Source organism: Odocoileus virginianus, chromosome 14, assembly GCF_023699985.2.
Source record: "Odocoileus virginianus isolate 20LAN1187 ecotype Illinois chromosome 14, Ovbor_1.2, whole genome shotgun sequence".
Classification (NCBI taxonomy): Eukaryota; Metazoa; Chordata; class Mammalia; order Artiodactyla; family Cervidae; genus Odocoileus; species Odocoileus virginianus.
Window position 1 is genome coordinate 8553686 of NC_069687.1, and position 15225 is coordinate 8568910.

General features: G+C 47.9%; 1 long non-coding RNA gene across 1 annotated transcript; it reads left to right on the forward strand.

Annotated features, from left to right (window-relative positions):
• The first annotated feature begins 9286 nt into the window (after window positions 1-9286).
• On the forward strand, window positions 9287-13564 carry LOC139038233 (uncharacterized). The gene is made up of 2 exons (XR_011491172.1): window positions 9287-9655; window positions 11797-13564. It is a non-coding gene; the product is annotated as an uncharacterized lncRNA (long non-coding RNA).
• The last annotated feature ends 1661 nt before the right edge of the window (window positions 13565-15225 follow it).

The window sequence follows — 15225 nt, forward strand, 5'->3', positions numbered from 1 at the left end:
CAAGAGGATGCGGGCAAAGCTGAACATAAAAGTGAACTGGGACTGTGATGCTGAAAGGTCCCTGGAGCTGAAGGTACAGAGAAGGTTGGGATAATCTTTGTGCCCACTGCTCAGACTTGGCCCTCTCATCACTGTGGGCTGCCAAAGCTTGTCACAGTCTGGCCCTAAGGAGGAATGCTTGGGTGAGGACCAGGGCTATGCCGACATCTGACCACTTCTACAGTCTGGGCTTCCCAGGTGGTGCTAGTGATAAGGAATATGCCGGCCAATCCGGAGACATAAGAGATGCACGTTCGATCCCTGGGTTGGGAAGATGCCCTGGAGAAGAGAATGACAACCCACTCCAGTAATCTTGCCTGGTGAATCTCATGGATAGGGGAGCCTGGCAGGCTACAGTACTTGCAAAGAATTGGACACGACTGAAGCGAACTAGAACAAATTAGTGCTTTGGAATTAGTTTGGGCTGATTCCAAAAATTCCCTGGGAAGGAAGCACCGTGCAAAACTACTGAAGTTGGGAACTGCCCCCACAGCTGCCCCGTTACTCACCCTCACCAAGTTCATCACGCTCCCCTCCTCCACTATAGAGCCTTTGCACTAGCAGTCTTCTCTGACCTCAAAGTTGACCCCCAAGGGTAGGTCATGAAGCGTGCCTCGAACCTTAGCAAGAGCTTCGGCATCCTGGAAGTGCTTTGCCTTGCTCCTCTGTTGCCTCCAGCCCAGGTTTTTCTGCCTTCATCCATCCTTAGGGGAGGTTTTTTCCTCTGATCCCTTGAGTCAGGGGTCCTTTCTGCAGCTCCCTGGCCTGTGCTTGAACCTTAGTGCTGGAGAAGAAATGACAGTGCCCTGGGAACAGGAGCTGCAGGGATCCTGGGCAGCTGGACTTCTGAGTGCTTGCAGACAAACAGGGGAGCAGAGAGGAGAGGCACAGAGACAGACGAACGCAGAAGGAAGGAAGAAAAAGCGTGCTTCTGCAGATGAATATTTTTTTTCACATTTCTGCTGATCCAAAGGTGACCCTTAAATAGCTGTCCAGTAGGAGCCTGGAGGGGTTTGCAAATGTGGGGCTGGGCGTGGGTTCGGGGTGTTTTGTGCCCCACGTAATGGGCACTCCCACCCCCTCGACGCAGATGGATAGTGAAGACTTTGTCCCAAACCAGAAGAATCTGAGTTTTCATCCAAAGCTGTTTTCTTATTGTAGCTCAACTGGAAGACACAAACGTCTGCATGTGTGCTCAGTTGTGTCCGACTCCTTGCACCCCATGGACTGTAGCCCACCAGGCTCCTTTGAAGTGGAATTTTCCAGGCAAGAATACTGGAGTGAGTTGCCATCTCCTCCTCCAGGGATCCTCCCAAACCAGGGATCAAACCTGCGTCTCTTGTGTCTCCTGCACTGGCAGGCAGGTTCTTTGCCACTAGCACCACCTGGACCGTATGTGCCCTGGGCGCTGCCAATGTCACCGCCGTTCTTTCTCCCTGGGAAATAAATGACTAAACCTTTATGACTTCAGGTGGCTCTCCGTCCCCCCCAGCCGTGCCGGTCCCCATCTGCCTCCTCCTCACTTTCCCCACCCTCCCTCCCGGGTCTTTGCCCCCATGTTTTCCTGCCCTCTCTCCTGATGGCAAGCCCCCTGCCCTCTTCTCCTCCCAAGGCTGGGCTCCAGGTCATGGGCTGACCACCCCGTCCAGCTCCAAGTCCTGGAGTGGCTCCCGGGACCTAAAGATCCAAGTTCAAACTCCCTAGGGCAGCATCCGAGTCAGGTCTCAGCCTGCCCCCCGGGACTATCTCCCCCTCCTCACCCCCTGGCCCATCTCCCCCACTCCGGTCCTCCTTTTCCCACGGCCAAGTGCATCAGGCACTCTCCCACGGCTGGGCTTTCACCCATGCTGAGCTCCCGCCCTGCTGCAAAGTCTCCTGGAGGTGGAGGCAAATATTATTTCAGCTTTCAGCTTGATTTCCCCATGCCCTTATCAGAATCCCCTCTCCAACCAGCCACTGCTGGGCGTTCCTGTGGATTTCTTCCCTCTGTGTGTAAAAGGGTGACAGCTGAGAGTTGGGGTGTTTGCCTCCCTCCCCAACACCAGGAGGAGGATGCTCACACTGGACAGTGTCTCCCCTGACCTGAGTCTTATGCCTCTTAGTCTAGTGAGTTATTCCTCTCGTAGGTCCCCGTAGAGTAGGCTTTCTGTATAGGAGGCTCTCTGTCAACACCTGGGAGGTCGCTTATTCTGTGCTGTTGCAGGTCTATTTATCTGCTTTTTGACCTTGCCCCACCTTCCCTAGATATCTAGAATTAGGTCTTTGATGGTTCCTTGAAATGTCAGAGTTACCATAGAGCCCAGCAATTCCACTCCTGGGAATATAGGCAAGAGAACTGAAAACACATGTCCACACAAAAATGTATACATAAATGTTTTTTTATAACAGCATCATTCATAATATCCCCAAAGTGGGAACTATCCAAATGTGTATCAGCTAATGAATGAAGAAATAAAAGGTTCTGTATCCATACAGTGGAATATTCCATGTGTGTTAGTCGCTCAGTCGTGTCCAACTCTTTGTGACCCCATGGGCTGCAACCCTCTAGGTTCCTGTCCATGGGATTCTCCAGGCCAGAAAACTGGAGTGGGTTGCCATTCCCTTCTCCCGGGGATCTTCCTGACCCAGGGATCGAACGCTGGTCTCCTGCACTGCAGGCAGATTGTTCACCGCCTGAGTTACCAGGGAAGATGATTTGGTGATAGGAGGAAGGAAGTGCTGTTCCATGCTACAGCATCAATGGACCTTGATACCATTGTCTTCAGTGACAGAAGGCAGCCATGAAAGATCACGTGTTATATGATCTCCTTTAAATAAAAGGTCCAGGAGGAGAAGGGGACAATGGAGGATGAGACGGTTGGATGGCATCACTGACTCAATGGACATGAGTTTGAGCAAATTCCAAGAGATGGTGAAGGACAGGGAAGCCTGGCATGCTGCAGTCCATGGGGTTGCAGAGAGTCGGACACAACAGAGACTGAATAACAAGTCAAATCTATAGACCCAGAAAGTAGACTAGAGGTTGCCAGGGGCTAGCGGGCGAAAGGAGGAATGGAAAGCCACTGCTAGTGGGTATCGATTTCTTTTCATGGGAAGGAAAATCCTATAAAATTGATGGTGATGGTGAGGGCACAACTCTGTGAAGGTATAAAACGCTGAAGCGGACACTTGGGTGGATGAATGGCATGGTTATGTGAGTTATGTCTCAGGAAAGAGGTTAAACATAATTGTCCTCTGAGCACTGAACATGGGTATTCTGGTCCTTAGAGGGATGTACATGGTCTAACAGTTCTCAGTACAAGAAAATCGCCTTAGAAACAGCCTCCTGATCTTGGTCACCTTTTCTGCAAGGCTCCCTTTTCCTTTTCCTTTCTTCCCCACCATGGGGTGGGCTGGGGTGGGGTGGGGTTGGGGGTGGCAGAGGGTGGGTGAGGAGCCTCTAGCCGCGTCCCCTGGGGGGGGGCGGTGCTGGATGCCCGCTACAGGGGGCCCTCTCCCCCCTGCCAAGCCCCAAGGGCTGCGGACAGCGGGAAAGGGGGACAGTGACGCTAACGAAGGCGTTTGACCCCAGGCGCCATCCCAGCCGTCCCGGGAGACTCCCGGAACCAACCTTAACCGGACCCTCAGTCCAGAAGGGGCTTCTCGAGGGCGCAGGTTGCGGCGGCAACCCCTGGATCGGGTCCCTCCGGGGTGGCTGCCGAGAGGAGAAAGGAGACCCGCGGACGCCTTGGGGCCGAGGGAGGTGGTGTCCTCGGGTGCGCGCGATGCCCCCCGAGGGCCTCCCGGGAGTGGGGGAGGGTCGCAGGGAAAGGGGCGCCGAGTCAGCGGAACCCTCGCGTCTCTCCCAGACGAACCGGCTCAAATCAAAGGGGCGACCGGGGGCGGGAGGTTCACGGAAAGACAATGTTTGTTTGAGGGAGAAAAGCAAACAGCAGCGTCCGGTGCACTGCGGAATGGGGTTAGCGGAGAAAGCAGCAGCGAGGCGGACGGGAGCTACAGTGGGGGGGCTGTTTGGGGCCCCGGGATGACGTGGGGCCCCAGCCGGGCCGGGTGGGCCCAGGAGAGCCAGAGGAAGGATTGCATAGAGACAGCAGTGTAGACGCCTTGTGCACGGAGGGCGCTGGGACAGGTTAAACTCCACGCTGCGCTCGCAACGCAGCCACTCAGATAGAAACCCAGTCCCAGGCGCCCCTTGGGGTCCTGAGTTTGCTTCTAAAATGCTCCCCAGACGTGAATCTGAGACAGGAGAAGAGGTGGCCACTGGGGAGCTGGGGGTTGAAAGGAGAGCCTCTAGGGGTCTGGGGTATTTCAGCCCAGCGGTGACGCTGGGGCTTTGCCTCTGAGGCCAGATTGGGACTCTTTGTCACAAGTTGCCGTCTCTGCTGCCAAAGTGGCTGGACGCTTCAGGAGCTGGTGGCAGATTCATCAAGACTTGAGGAAGGAGCGAGAGGGCAGCAGTCTCTTTGGTCTTTCTTTCTTATAACTGTTTTTCAGTTCAGTCGCTCAGTTGTGTCCGACTCTTTGTGACCCCATGAACCACAGCACGCCAGGCCTCCCTGTTGATCACCAACTCCCAGAGTCCATCCAAAGCCATATCCATTGTGTCGGTGATGCCATCCAACCATCTCATCCTCTATCGTCCCCTTCTCCTCCTGCCCTCAATCATTCCCAGCATTAGGGTATTTTCAAATGAGTCAGCTCTCCACATCAGGTGGCCAAAGTATTGGAGTTTCAGCTTCAACATCAGTCCTTCCAATGAATATTCAGGACTGATTTCCTTTAGGATGGACTGGTTGGATCTCCTTGCAGTCCAAGGGACTCTCAAGAGTCTTCTCCAACACCATAGCTCAAAAGCATCAATTCTTCTGCGCTCAGCTTTCTTTATGGTCCAACCCTCACATTCATACATGACTACTGGAAAAATCATAGCCTTGATTAGACAGACCTTTGTTGGCAAAGTAATGTCTCTGCTTTTTAATATGCTGTCTAGGTTGGTCATAACTTTCCTTCCAAGGAGCAAGTGTCTTTTAATTTCATGGCTGCAATCACCATCTGCAGTGATCTTGGAGCCCAGAAAAATAAAGTCAGCCACTGTTTCCACTGTTTCCCTATCTATTTGCCATGAAGTAATAGGACTGGATGACATGATCTTAGTTTTCTGAATGTTGAGCTTTAAGCCAACTTTTTCACTCTCTTCTTTCACTTTCATCAAGAGGCTCTTTACTTCTTCACTTCCAGCCATAAGGGTGGTGTCATCTGCATATCTGAGGTTATTGATATTTCTTCCAGCAATCTTGATTCCAGCTCGTGCTTCTTCTCGCCCAGCGTTTCTCATGATGTACTCTGCATGTAAGTTAAATAAGCAGGGTGACAATATACAGCCTTGACATTATCACCACAATAATTTGTGTTCAGTATTTATTAATAACAATACATAAAATACAGGGAATAGAATAATGGGCCTCCAAAGATGCCCACTGACAACCGGTATATTTGCTAGAGGTCCCGCCAACCCTAGCCCACCCCCAACCCCTCTGACAAACTAAAACCAAAGAGACTTTGCAGATGTGATTAATTAAGAATCTTGAGATGGGTGATTACCCTGGACCATCCAGGGACTTGCCTGGCAGTTCAGTGGTTAAGTCCTTGCAATTCCAGTGCAGGAGGCATGGGTTCAGTCCTGATCAGGGAAGTGAGATCCTACATCAGTCACCTATAGTCCACCTCCTAGAACGAACTCATGATTTTAACATCTGTAGCTCAGCAGTCAACTGAGGACCAGAAATGTGAGAAGTCATCTGTAAAAGCTAAGTGTCGTATAGATAATGCTGGCATCTCCCATTCTACCCACTAAGAGGGACTTGATGCTTACCTAGTGCCCAAATCTGGTGGTTCCGAATACTGTGCTCCATTAAAAGGAATCAGAACTCCATAGAGAAATGGCCAGTTTCAAGGTTCAGGCAGAAAAGATACATGATGTGCCCCCCAAGTATTATTCTTCCAGACAGTGAGGAAGTGCTCAAAGGATCTGACGAAGGTATTAGAAGGACAAAAGCTTGGACAGCTCCCATTGGAAAATCTTAGATAGTGATATTATTAAATTATAACTATGCTTCCTTGATTCTATTATAAGCATAACCCAAAGTAAGAATCCACACGTGCAGACGAATATAATCATGTAAATAAAAAACTAAATACATAGGGAGAAGGGAAAGTGCTTCCTTACAGTAGAATGTTGACTAATGAAGGGATAATAGGATTAGACAATACTATTTGGAGCTACCATAGTAACAATCCTGTCAGGAAGAATCATTAATGTATGCTAAAACAGGAGGTGAAAATTTAATGAGAAACAGGATTTGTAGATGGTCTCAAGTTCTTTCACCCCAGGATACTACAAGAGGGAAAACTGTAACTTCACGGTGGAGAAACCTGGCTGCCATCCTAACCGAGTGACCAACGTTAATACGACCAGTAACGAGACAAACTGCCGACAGGTGGCTCTGATGTGATTGCAACACAGGGACCCAACGTGCCCGAAGTGCACAACCTGAATTTCATTGTGAGGAAACACCAAACAAACCAGATGGAGAGACGTCTTACAAAACAACTGGCCTGCACCCTCCAAAAGTATCTGCACCATGAACAACAAAGAAAGACTAAGCAATTGTTCCTAATTCAAGGGGACTAAAGAGGCATGACAACTGAATGCAGTAAGACTTCTGGATTGAATCCCGGACCAGCAAAAAACATTTTTTCCTCTTTTCCTTATCAAGGGCATTAGTCATGCCACAGCACGGATGACCTTGAGGACGTTATGCTTAATGAAATAATCCAGCCCCAAAATGACAAGTATTGTGTGATTCCACTTCTATGAAGTATTTACTTAGAAGAGTCAGATTCATAGAGGCAGCATAGACAGTGGTTACCAGGGGCGGTGGGAAGGTGTGTGTGAAGGGGGAAGGAATGGGGAGTCATGGTTCATTCAGTAGAGAGTTTCAGTTTAGGATGACGCGCAAGTACTAGAAATGGATTGGTGGTGTTTTTTCGTGTCTGACTCTTTGTGACCCCATGGACTGCAGCATGCCAGGCCTCCCTGTCCATCACCATCTCCCAAAGTTTGCTCAAATTCACATCCATCGAGTCGGTGGTGCCATCCAACCATCTCATCCTCTGTCGCCTCCTTCTCCTCCTGCCTTTGATCTTTCCCAACATCAGAGTCTTTTCCAATGAGTCAGTTTTCACACCAAGTGGTCAAAGTATTGGACACCTGAGAAGTGTCTAATACTGAAGTGTCTCACTGTTGGACACAGTGAGAAGACAGCAGTCTGTGAAACAGAAAGCAGGTTCCCCAGTTCCTTGGTCAGTGACTTCCAGCTTCTAGATCAGTGAGAAGTAGATTTCTGTTTCTAGCCACCCAGCCAGCCTGTGGTATTTTTACTTTTATTGTAGCATTCCAAATGGACTAAGACAGCGGAGATGGTTGCATAACATCAGAAATGTACTTAATGCCACAGATTGTACACTTAAAAATGACTAAAATGGTAAAATTTAATGTTATATATATTTTACCATAATAAAAATAATTTTTTAAAATGGCAACTTAGTAAAAGGATATTCTTAATGGCAACATGTGCATAAGGTCTGTAGATTATACAACGGTGTACCAATGTTAATTTTTTCTTTTTGATAAGTGTTCTGTGGTTATGTATAAAGTGTCCTTTAAAAAATTAGGAAAAGGAAACATGTAGTGAAGTATTTAGGGGTAAAGAGGCAACATGTCTACAATCTGCTTTCAGATGGCTTATATTATATGTATTTAAAAAGTATATATTCAATGTATACACTTATGTTCAAATTATCCATGTCTGGATGGAGAGAATGGCATAGCCGAGGTTAACATTTGGGGAACGTGGGTGTAATATATATGAGAATTTGTACAATTAACAAGACTTTTCTGTAAAGTCTAAAATTATTCCAAAATAAGTTGGTTTTTAAATTAGAAGAGGGAAATAATTGGAAAGAAATGAAACACCATCTGGGGGGAACACTTCTAATGTCTGCAGTGGAGATGCAGTGAGCTGTGTGGGCCCCCCTGTCCCTGGGATGCCCTAACTTTCAGGCTCAGAAATGACTGGTGGGGAAAAAATAAGGCAGATGGAGAAAGACAAATACTCATATGTGGAATCTTAAAAAAAAAAAAAAGCAAAATAAAACAATAACCAGCTCACAGATACAGAAATCAGATTAGCGGTAACCAGAGGGAAGTGGGTTGGGAGTAAGCAAAATGGTGAATGGGGTCAACTGTACAGTGACTGATGGTAACTAGTCTTATAATGGTGATCACTTTGTAGTGTATAGGGTTTCCCTTGCGGCTCAGCTGGTAAAGAATCTGCCTGCAGTGCAGGACACCTGGGTTCCATCCCTGGGTTGGGAAGATCCCCTAGAGAAGGGAAAGGCTCTCCACTCCAGTGTTCTGACCTGGAGAATTCCACGGACTGTATAGCCCATGGGGACGCAAAGAGTCGGACTCGACTGAGCGATTTTCACTTCACTGTAGAGTATAAAAATTATAAAATGTCTAGTTGCAATGCTGAAATATATAGTAATAATAACAGGCAGAATAAATGGATGGTGATGGAAATCCTACCCATGTTGGGGCAGTGGGCATTGATTGGGAAGGCAGGAGTGAATTCTGAGCGGTCCTGGAAATGTTCTGTGTCTTGATCCGGGTGCCCAAGTTACAAGCTTCCAAGAGGTTGCACTTAAGCTCTGCGCACTTTTTACCCTGTGCGTGTATGCTCCATTTGAAAAGGTTTAGACCGCCCCCATCCCCACCTCGACCGTGCGCGCTGAGATTGCGTCCACGTAAACAAGGCTTTCGCTCAGACTCGATGGAGATTCGATTTACATTGTTTGTTATTTCGTTGCTAAGCAACACAGTCTAACAGCACAACCAAGCGACGCCTGCCTTTGACAACCAACCTAGGGGATGTCGCTAAGCCATGGATCCTAGAGTGCTCCGCACGATCAATCCCCACCCCCAGCCCCTTTGCGCTCGGTGGTAGGTGGCTGGGAGGAGGTGAGGATGGGGGTGGATCAGCTCGGTCGTCCCGGCGGAAGTGGGCTGGGGGCAGTGAGCCGCCGTCCCGCCCGCCTGCTGCATCCATCGCCATGGCAACTGCTCGCTGGGTTCTGGGGCTAAAATGAGGCTCCGTGGGTGTCAGTCCGTGATTGGTGGTCTCACCTGCCTGCGGAATCGTGTGGCCTGAGGAGGCAATTGATGAGTCACTGCAGGAAAAGCCTGACGCTTCTTAGACTGAGTCACTCGTGCAGAAGAGGGACAGATTTGAGACTGGGGGGACCCAGGCCTCAGAGAGAGTGGTGAAGGTTATCTGAAGGGCAGGGGCCGTCAGAGCATTAACAGAAGGAGGTGAGGGCCAGCTAAAACCAAAAAGAGGTGGACATAAGCAAAGATCGCCCAAATGAGAAAAACAAAGGCTGCTTATTCAGAGCGTGCTGATGGAGCAGTCAGCCACCCTCCTGCGTTTGGCAGTGGCTCAAAGACGCGGGGAGGAGTGGCCGAGCGCTGAAAAAGAAAATGGGAAGTCTGCAGGTGTGCCCTGATCCGAGGCTGTTGTCATGGGGAAACTGGAGGCTGCCTAAGGGGGTGGGGGTGGGGGGTGTCATCCTGTATGATTGGCTAGGATTGCTTATTTGGCGTTCTCTGATTGGTCCTGCACTGGAAACAGGGCCAAAAATTAGGGATGCTGACGTTCTGGGTTGCTTGCTGCAGTGGTTGTGGTTTGGCTTCCCTGGGTTGTTTGCAACACCTTGTGGGTCAGAGTTCTACTGTCGTATGCGGCCTGGCTGTTGTCAGTTTGTATATTCAGGGTCGCAATAGATGGGAGATAGTCAGGGGAGGAATCCTTGCGGTCCTGCTAAGGAGGGAGTGAGGTACTGGGCAGTGTGGGGGGGCAGCTCTGAGGACCACCCCAGGAGAAGTGGGACTGAAGCATCACAGGTTAAACACCCATCTGAACTCAGAGATACAGGGCGTAGGGCACCTCTGATGGGAACTCAGAGTCTCTTGTGAATCGGGAACTCTCAAGTTGTTACACAGACTCTAGATGCCATGTGATGCCACTTCACTGGGTAACTCACTGAACCTGAGTGTTCCCTTCAGACTGTGGAAAATTGAATGAGCTAATGTGGGTCAAGTTCACTGGACTGTGCCTGGCACTCGACAAGTGATTGGTCAATGTTAAATATTATTTTTTTTTTAAATATTATTTTAGAGTTTCTGAATAATTGGTGAAAAAGTGAAATTGGGTGTACCATTAGGATCCATGTCAGCATAAGTGTCTGACACCTGGCCACAGACTAGGGTGAAGAAAGGTGGCGATGAGTGGATTGAAGGGGCCAGCAATAGAAACACGTCGTTCATGGGCACCAGGAGGGTATATGTTTGGTTCAGCCTAGACTGCATGCCCTCCCCATGGGCAGAGGAGAAAGTGGGGCATAGGCCAGTGGGGAGCCTGGCAGGTCCCCTAAAACTCTGAGTTTAGAGTGAAGAAGGAGCCATTCCCTAAAAGAGAGGCAGATCTTATTGCTAGGAGAAGGGGGGATGAAGAGTTTACACACACAGATAATACATATGTGTGGTCATATGAAGTCTGTGCAAAAAGAAGACTTCAACCTAAGAAATGAAGAAATTCTAATTAGACCCCAGAGTTACATCTAAGTAGTCAGAATGCTAATCATGACATGGGTTCCCCGAGTGAGGCTGTAAAAAGTGTTTTTTTCCCCAGTAATACTGGATATGTGTGTGTGTGTGCACACGTGCATGCGCACATGCACGCACGCCAAGTCACTCAGTTGTGTCCTACTCTTTGCAGCCCCACAGACTGTAGCCCACCAGGCTCCTCTGTCCACAGAATTTTCCAGGCAAGAGTCCTGGAGTGGGTTGCCACTCCCTTCTCCAGGGCATCTTCCCGATTAAGGGATTGAACCGTGGTCTCCTGCTTTGCAGGCAGATTCTTTACTGTCTGGGCCACCAGGGAAGCCCTTAAAACTATATCATCATCCTAATTCAGTGATAAACTTTGAGCACAGGAATCAGGTCTTAGACATATCACAGGGGCTTATCTTCTGGGTTTAAAAAACATATTTCACAAAATAAATGCTCAGTAAATGTTTAATGATAATGAAGGCATACAAGAAGACAACACAAAAAATTCAGCTTAAGAGCATAATGGTGTCCATAAATTTGGGACTGAGGGGTACCAGATAATCCCTGAAGTTTCCTTTGGGCTACACACTACCTAAGATAAAAATCTCTGGGAAGAACTTCGCTTTAGGGCAACTACACAATTTCAGACTAGAACCCAAAGTATCAGAGGAAAATGCGTATTTCAGCAGACTCATCAGTTAAACAGACCATCGTCCCTTGGGGCCCCGGGAGCTGCCTCTGGAGGCTGCACGTAACCACACGTGGCAGAGGGGTTGACCCTTGAGATTTGCTTGCAGCCCCTGGAGCCAGCAAGTCAACACTGAGGTTCAGATGGGTGGTGAGGCATGCATATTAGTTTCCTGTGGCTGCTGTAGCAAATTGCGGCAAGCTGGGTGTCTTAAAACAATAGAAATTCATCTCTCACAGGTCTGGAGTTGAGAAATCTGAGATTAAGGTGTTGGGAGGGAAACATTTGTTACAGAGGCCCTGAGGAGAGTTCATTCCTTGTTTCTTTCAACTTCTAGTGGTTGCTGGCGTTCCTTGACCTGTGGCTGCACCACGCCAATCTATGCTTTCATCTTCACGTGGCTTTCTTCTTTGTGTGTCTCAGATCTCCCTCTGCCTCATTCTAATAAGGACACCTGCCAGTGGATTCATGGTCCACCCAGATAATCTAGCTCAGATGGCAAAGAATCGGCCTGCAATTCAGGAGACCTGAGTTCGATCCCTGGGTCAGGAAGGTCTCTGGAGAAAGTAATGGCTACCCACTCCAGTTTTCTTGTCTGGAGAATCCCATAGACAGAAGAGGCTGGTAGTCTACAGTCCATGAGGTTGCAAAGAGTTGGACATGACTGAATAACTAACACTTTCACTAACACTTGGAGAATCGAAGATAATCTCATCTCCAAATCCTTAATTACATCTGCAAAGACTTTTTCTAATTAAGGTGACATTTACAGGTTCCAAGGATGTGTTTTGGAGGGCCACCCTTTAGCCCATGACACTCATCTTTCCAAGGCAAGCACATTAAGACGTTCAGAGTTCACTCCTGAGAATGCTTGTTGCCTGCTGTGGAGCTCCTGGAGTGTTCTAGAGCTGAACCGATGAGCTCACATGGAGCAGCCCATCATCCACTCACCCTTGGAATTGGCATTCATTGCCAGCCAGAGGTAATCTGACATAGCTGGGATATCCAACAGGGTTTCATGAAATTCCTGGGCTAAAGGATCCTCTGGATGTGGAAGTTTTCATGGCCAACATAGATGCTTTTCTACTCTCAAGGGTGGATCTCTTGGTCCATTTATCCTTGGGGCCCTAGGGGCCCTTGGGGCTTGTATGGTTCAGTATTTTGCAGACTGTGTGCCCAGGCACTCCAGCTATGTGAGATGGCCTCTGAGAAGACTTCGGTGATCAAGGATGTGTGAACAACACTGGTGACCGTACCCCCTCTCTGTGGATCCTCAGCACATTTACATAGATTAAAGGCACCCAGAAATCCTATGGTGGAGAAGCCCACTATTTACCCCTCAGAAATCACACTCGGCTTTGGAAGGGAGACCTACTGAAGAGGAAATGTGCGGGTAGGCGTTTGCCCGGTGTCTTCCATGTTGGCAGGATGAGGGAATGTCAGATCCTGCCTCCTTCCTGGCTTTATTTGCAATCTCAGAACTTGTGCCAACTGCTGACTGCAAAGGACTCTGCTCTCTGTTAGCCGCCCACTTGCCTGCTGACACTTTGCTTCATCCCAGGGTTCAGCCGTGTTTGCCCAGGACTTACTGACTTGTTTGAAGTTGCAGCGGAGAGTACAGAGAATCGTTTGCTGTGCCACGTCTCTCATTGGACCTCCTCCCATTCTGCTCTTTTCCAATCATCGAGGGGCATGTGGGTGAGCTTTTGTCGCCATGGCACCACATAGAGCATCTCCTTTAGCTGCTTCGTTGAGTGATAAGGTCAGAAGTGGCAACTCAGTTTAAATTTGGGGGACTTACACTCAGCATCTCTTTTTCTATCATTGGTCTCTTCAGAAGGAACTCTCAAGGCCCAGTTGCATCACGTGCACGGACAGTCAGGATGCTGTCCCTTGGGAAGACCTGTAGAAGTTAACAGTGATTTGCCTTTCTTTTGCTGTCTCTCCTTTCCTTTCCCTTTCTTTCTTTCTCTCTCTCTTCTTTTCCTTTCTTCACTCTTTCTTTGCAAGGATGAGGAGATTGACACAAACAGAACAAGGTCGTCTTTCACTGGGAAAATTACAGGAGAAGTTTTTAATAAAGAACTTAGGAGATTTTGTAAAAATACACTTGTCATTGTGAATATCAACAAGAATGTTTTTAATGATAGCATGCACTTTCAAATTAAAAGAATAACCTAAAAATACGGTTGTCCTCCACTTGAAAAAGATATAAGTGAAGGGCTGTAGCTTTCATGTTTTACTCCACAGATTTTGTTTTTACTTAAAAATAATATGTTTTGGGGGCTTCCCTGGTGGATCAGTGGTAAACAATTTGCCTGCCAAAATGTAGGAGACATGGGTTCGATTCCTGGCCCAGTAAGATCCCACACGCGGCAGAGCAACTAAGCCCGTGTGCCACAACTCTTGACTGTGGTCTAGAGCCTCTGCTTTGCAACAAGTGAAGCCACTGCAAAGAGAAACCCATACATCAAGCTAAAGAGTACCCCCGATAGCCGTAAGTAGAGACAAGCCTGCAGAGCAAGGAAGACCCAGCACAGCCTAAATAATAATAATAATAATAATAATAATAATAATAATAATATGTTTTTGGTTGTGCCACAGGCATGTGAGGTCTTAGTTCCATGACTGGGGATCGAACCCAATCACCCTGCATTGGAAGCATACAGTCCTAACCACTGGACCAGGAGGGAAGTCCCTACTCCACTGATTATTAATGAATGGTAAGACTCAGTAACTATTACTTCAATCAACTGATCAACTCAGTAACAGTAATCATGGTCCAACCTGACATTCTGACTTTCTGATGTGCTACCATATGAAAAACAACATCATCTTTGAAATATTCTTGACAGTGAAAGTTGCTCAGTCGTGTCTGACTCTTTGCGACCCCATGGACAATACAGTACATGGAATTCTCCAGACCAGAAAATGGGTGGGTAGCCTTTCCCTTCTCCAGGGGATCTTCCCAACCCAGGGATCGAACCCGGGTCTCCCACATTGCAGACAGATTCTTTACCAACTGAGCCACAAGGGAAGCCCAAGAATACAGGAGTGGGTAGCCTATCCATTCTCCAGTGGATCTTCCTGACCCAGGAATTGAACCGGGGTCTCCTGCATTGCAGGTGGATTCTTAACTTGAGTTGTATCAAGTCTCTAGGCTAACTTCCAGTTTATAGGAAATACAGAGGCTAAGGGAACTGTTGAATGAAACCAACACAAATCAATCAGACAAATCTAGAATGAAGAATATTGTATAAAACAACTCTCCTGTGATTTTTCCAACATGTATTGTCATCGGAAAGTGAAAAGTACCATTTTAGATTAAGGGAGACTACATAGGCTTAAACCAGCAGCAATGCATGAAGGTCAGTTGGATACTTGTTTGAAAAAGTCAAAAAAAAACTATAAAAGGCATTCTTGGGACAATTATATAGACTTTATGTTCTAGATATTATGGTGTGGTACTGGCTTTAAAGGACATTTACTGTAGGAGATACATGCTAAAGTGTTTAGGTAGAAAGTTGTTCACACACGATTTTTCAAATGACACAGAAAAACGCTATGGTTAAAATACATGGCTTCCACTTCCCTGGTGGTCCAGTGGTTAAGAATCCACCTTCCAATGCAGGGGACATGGGTTCAATCCCTGGTCCGGGAAGATTCCACATGCCGTGGGGCAACTAAGCCCATTAGTCACAAGTACTGAGCCTGTGTAACCTAGAGCCTGTGCTCTGCAAAAAGAGAAACCACCGCAATAAGAAGC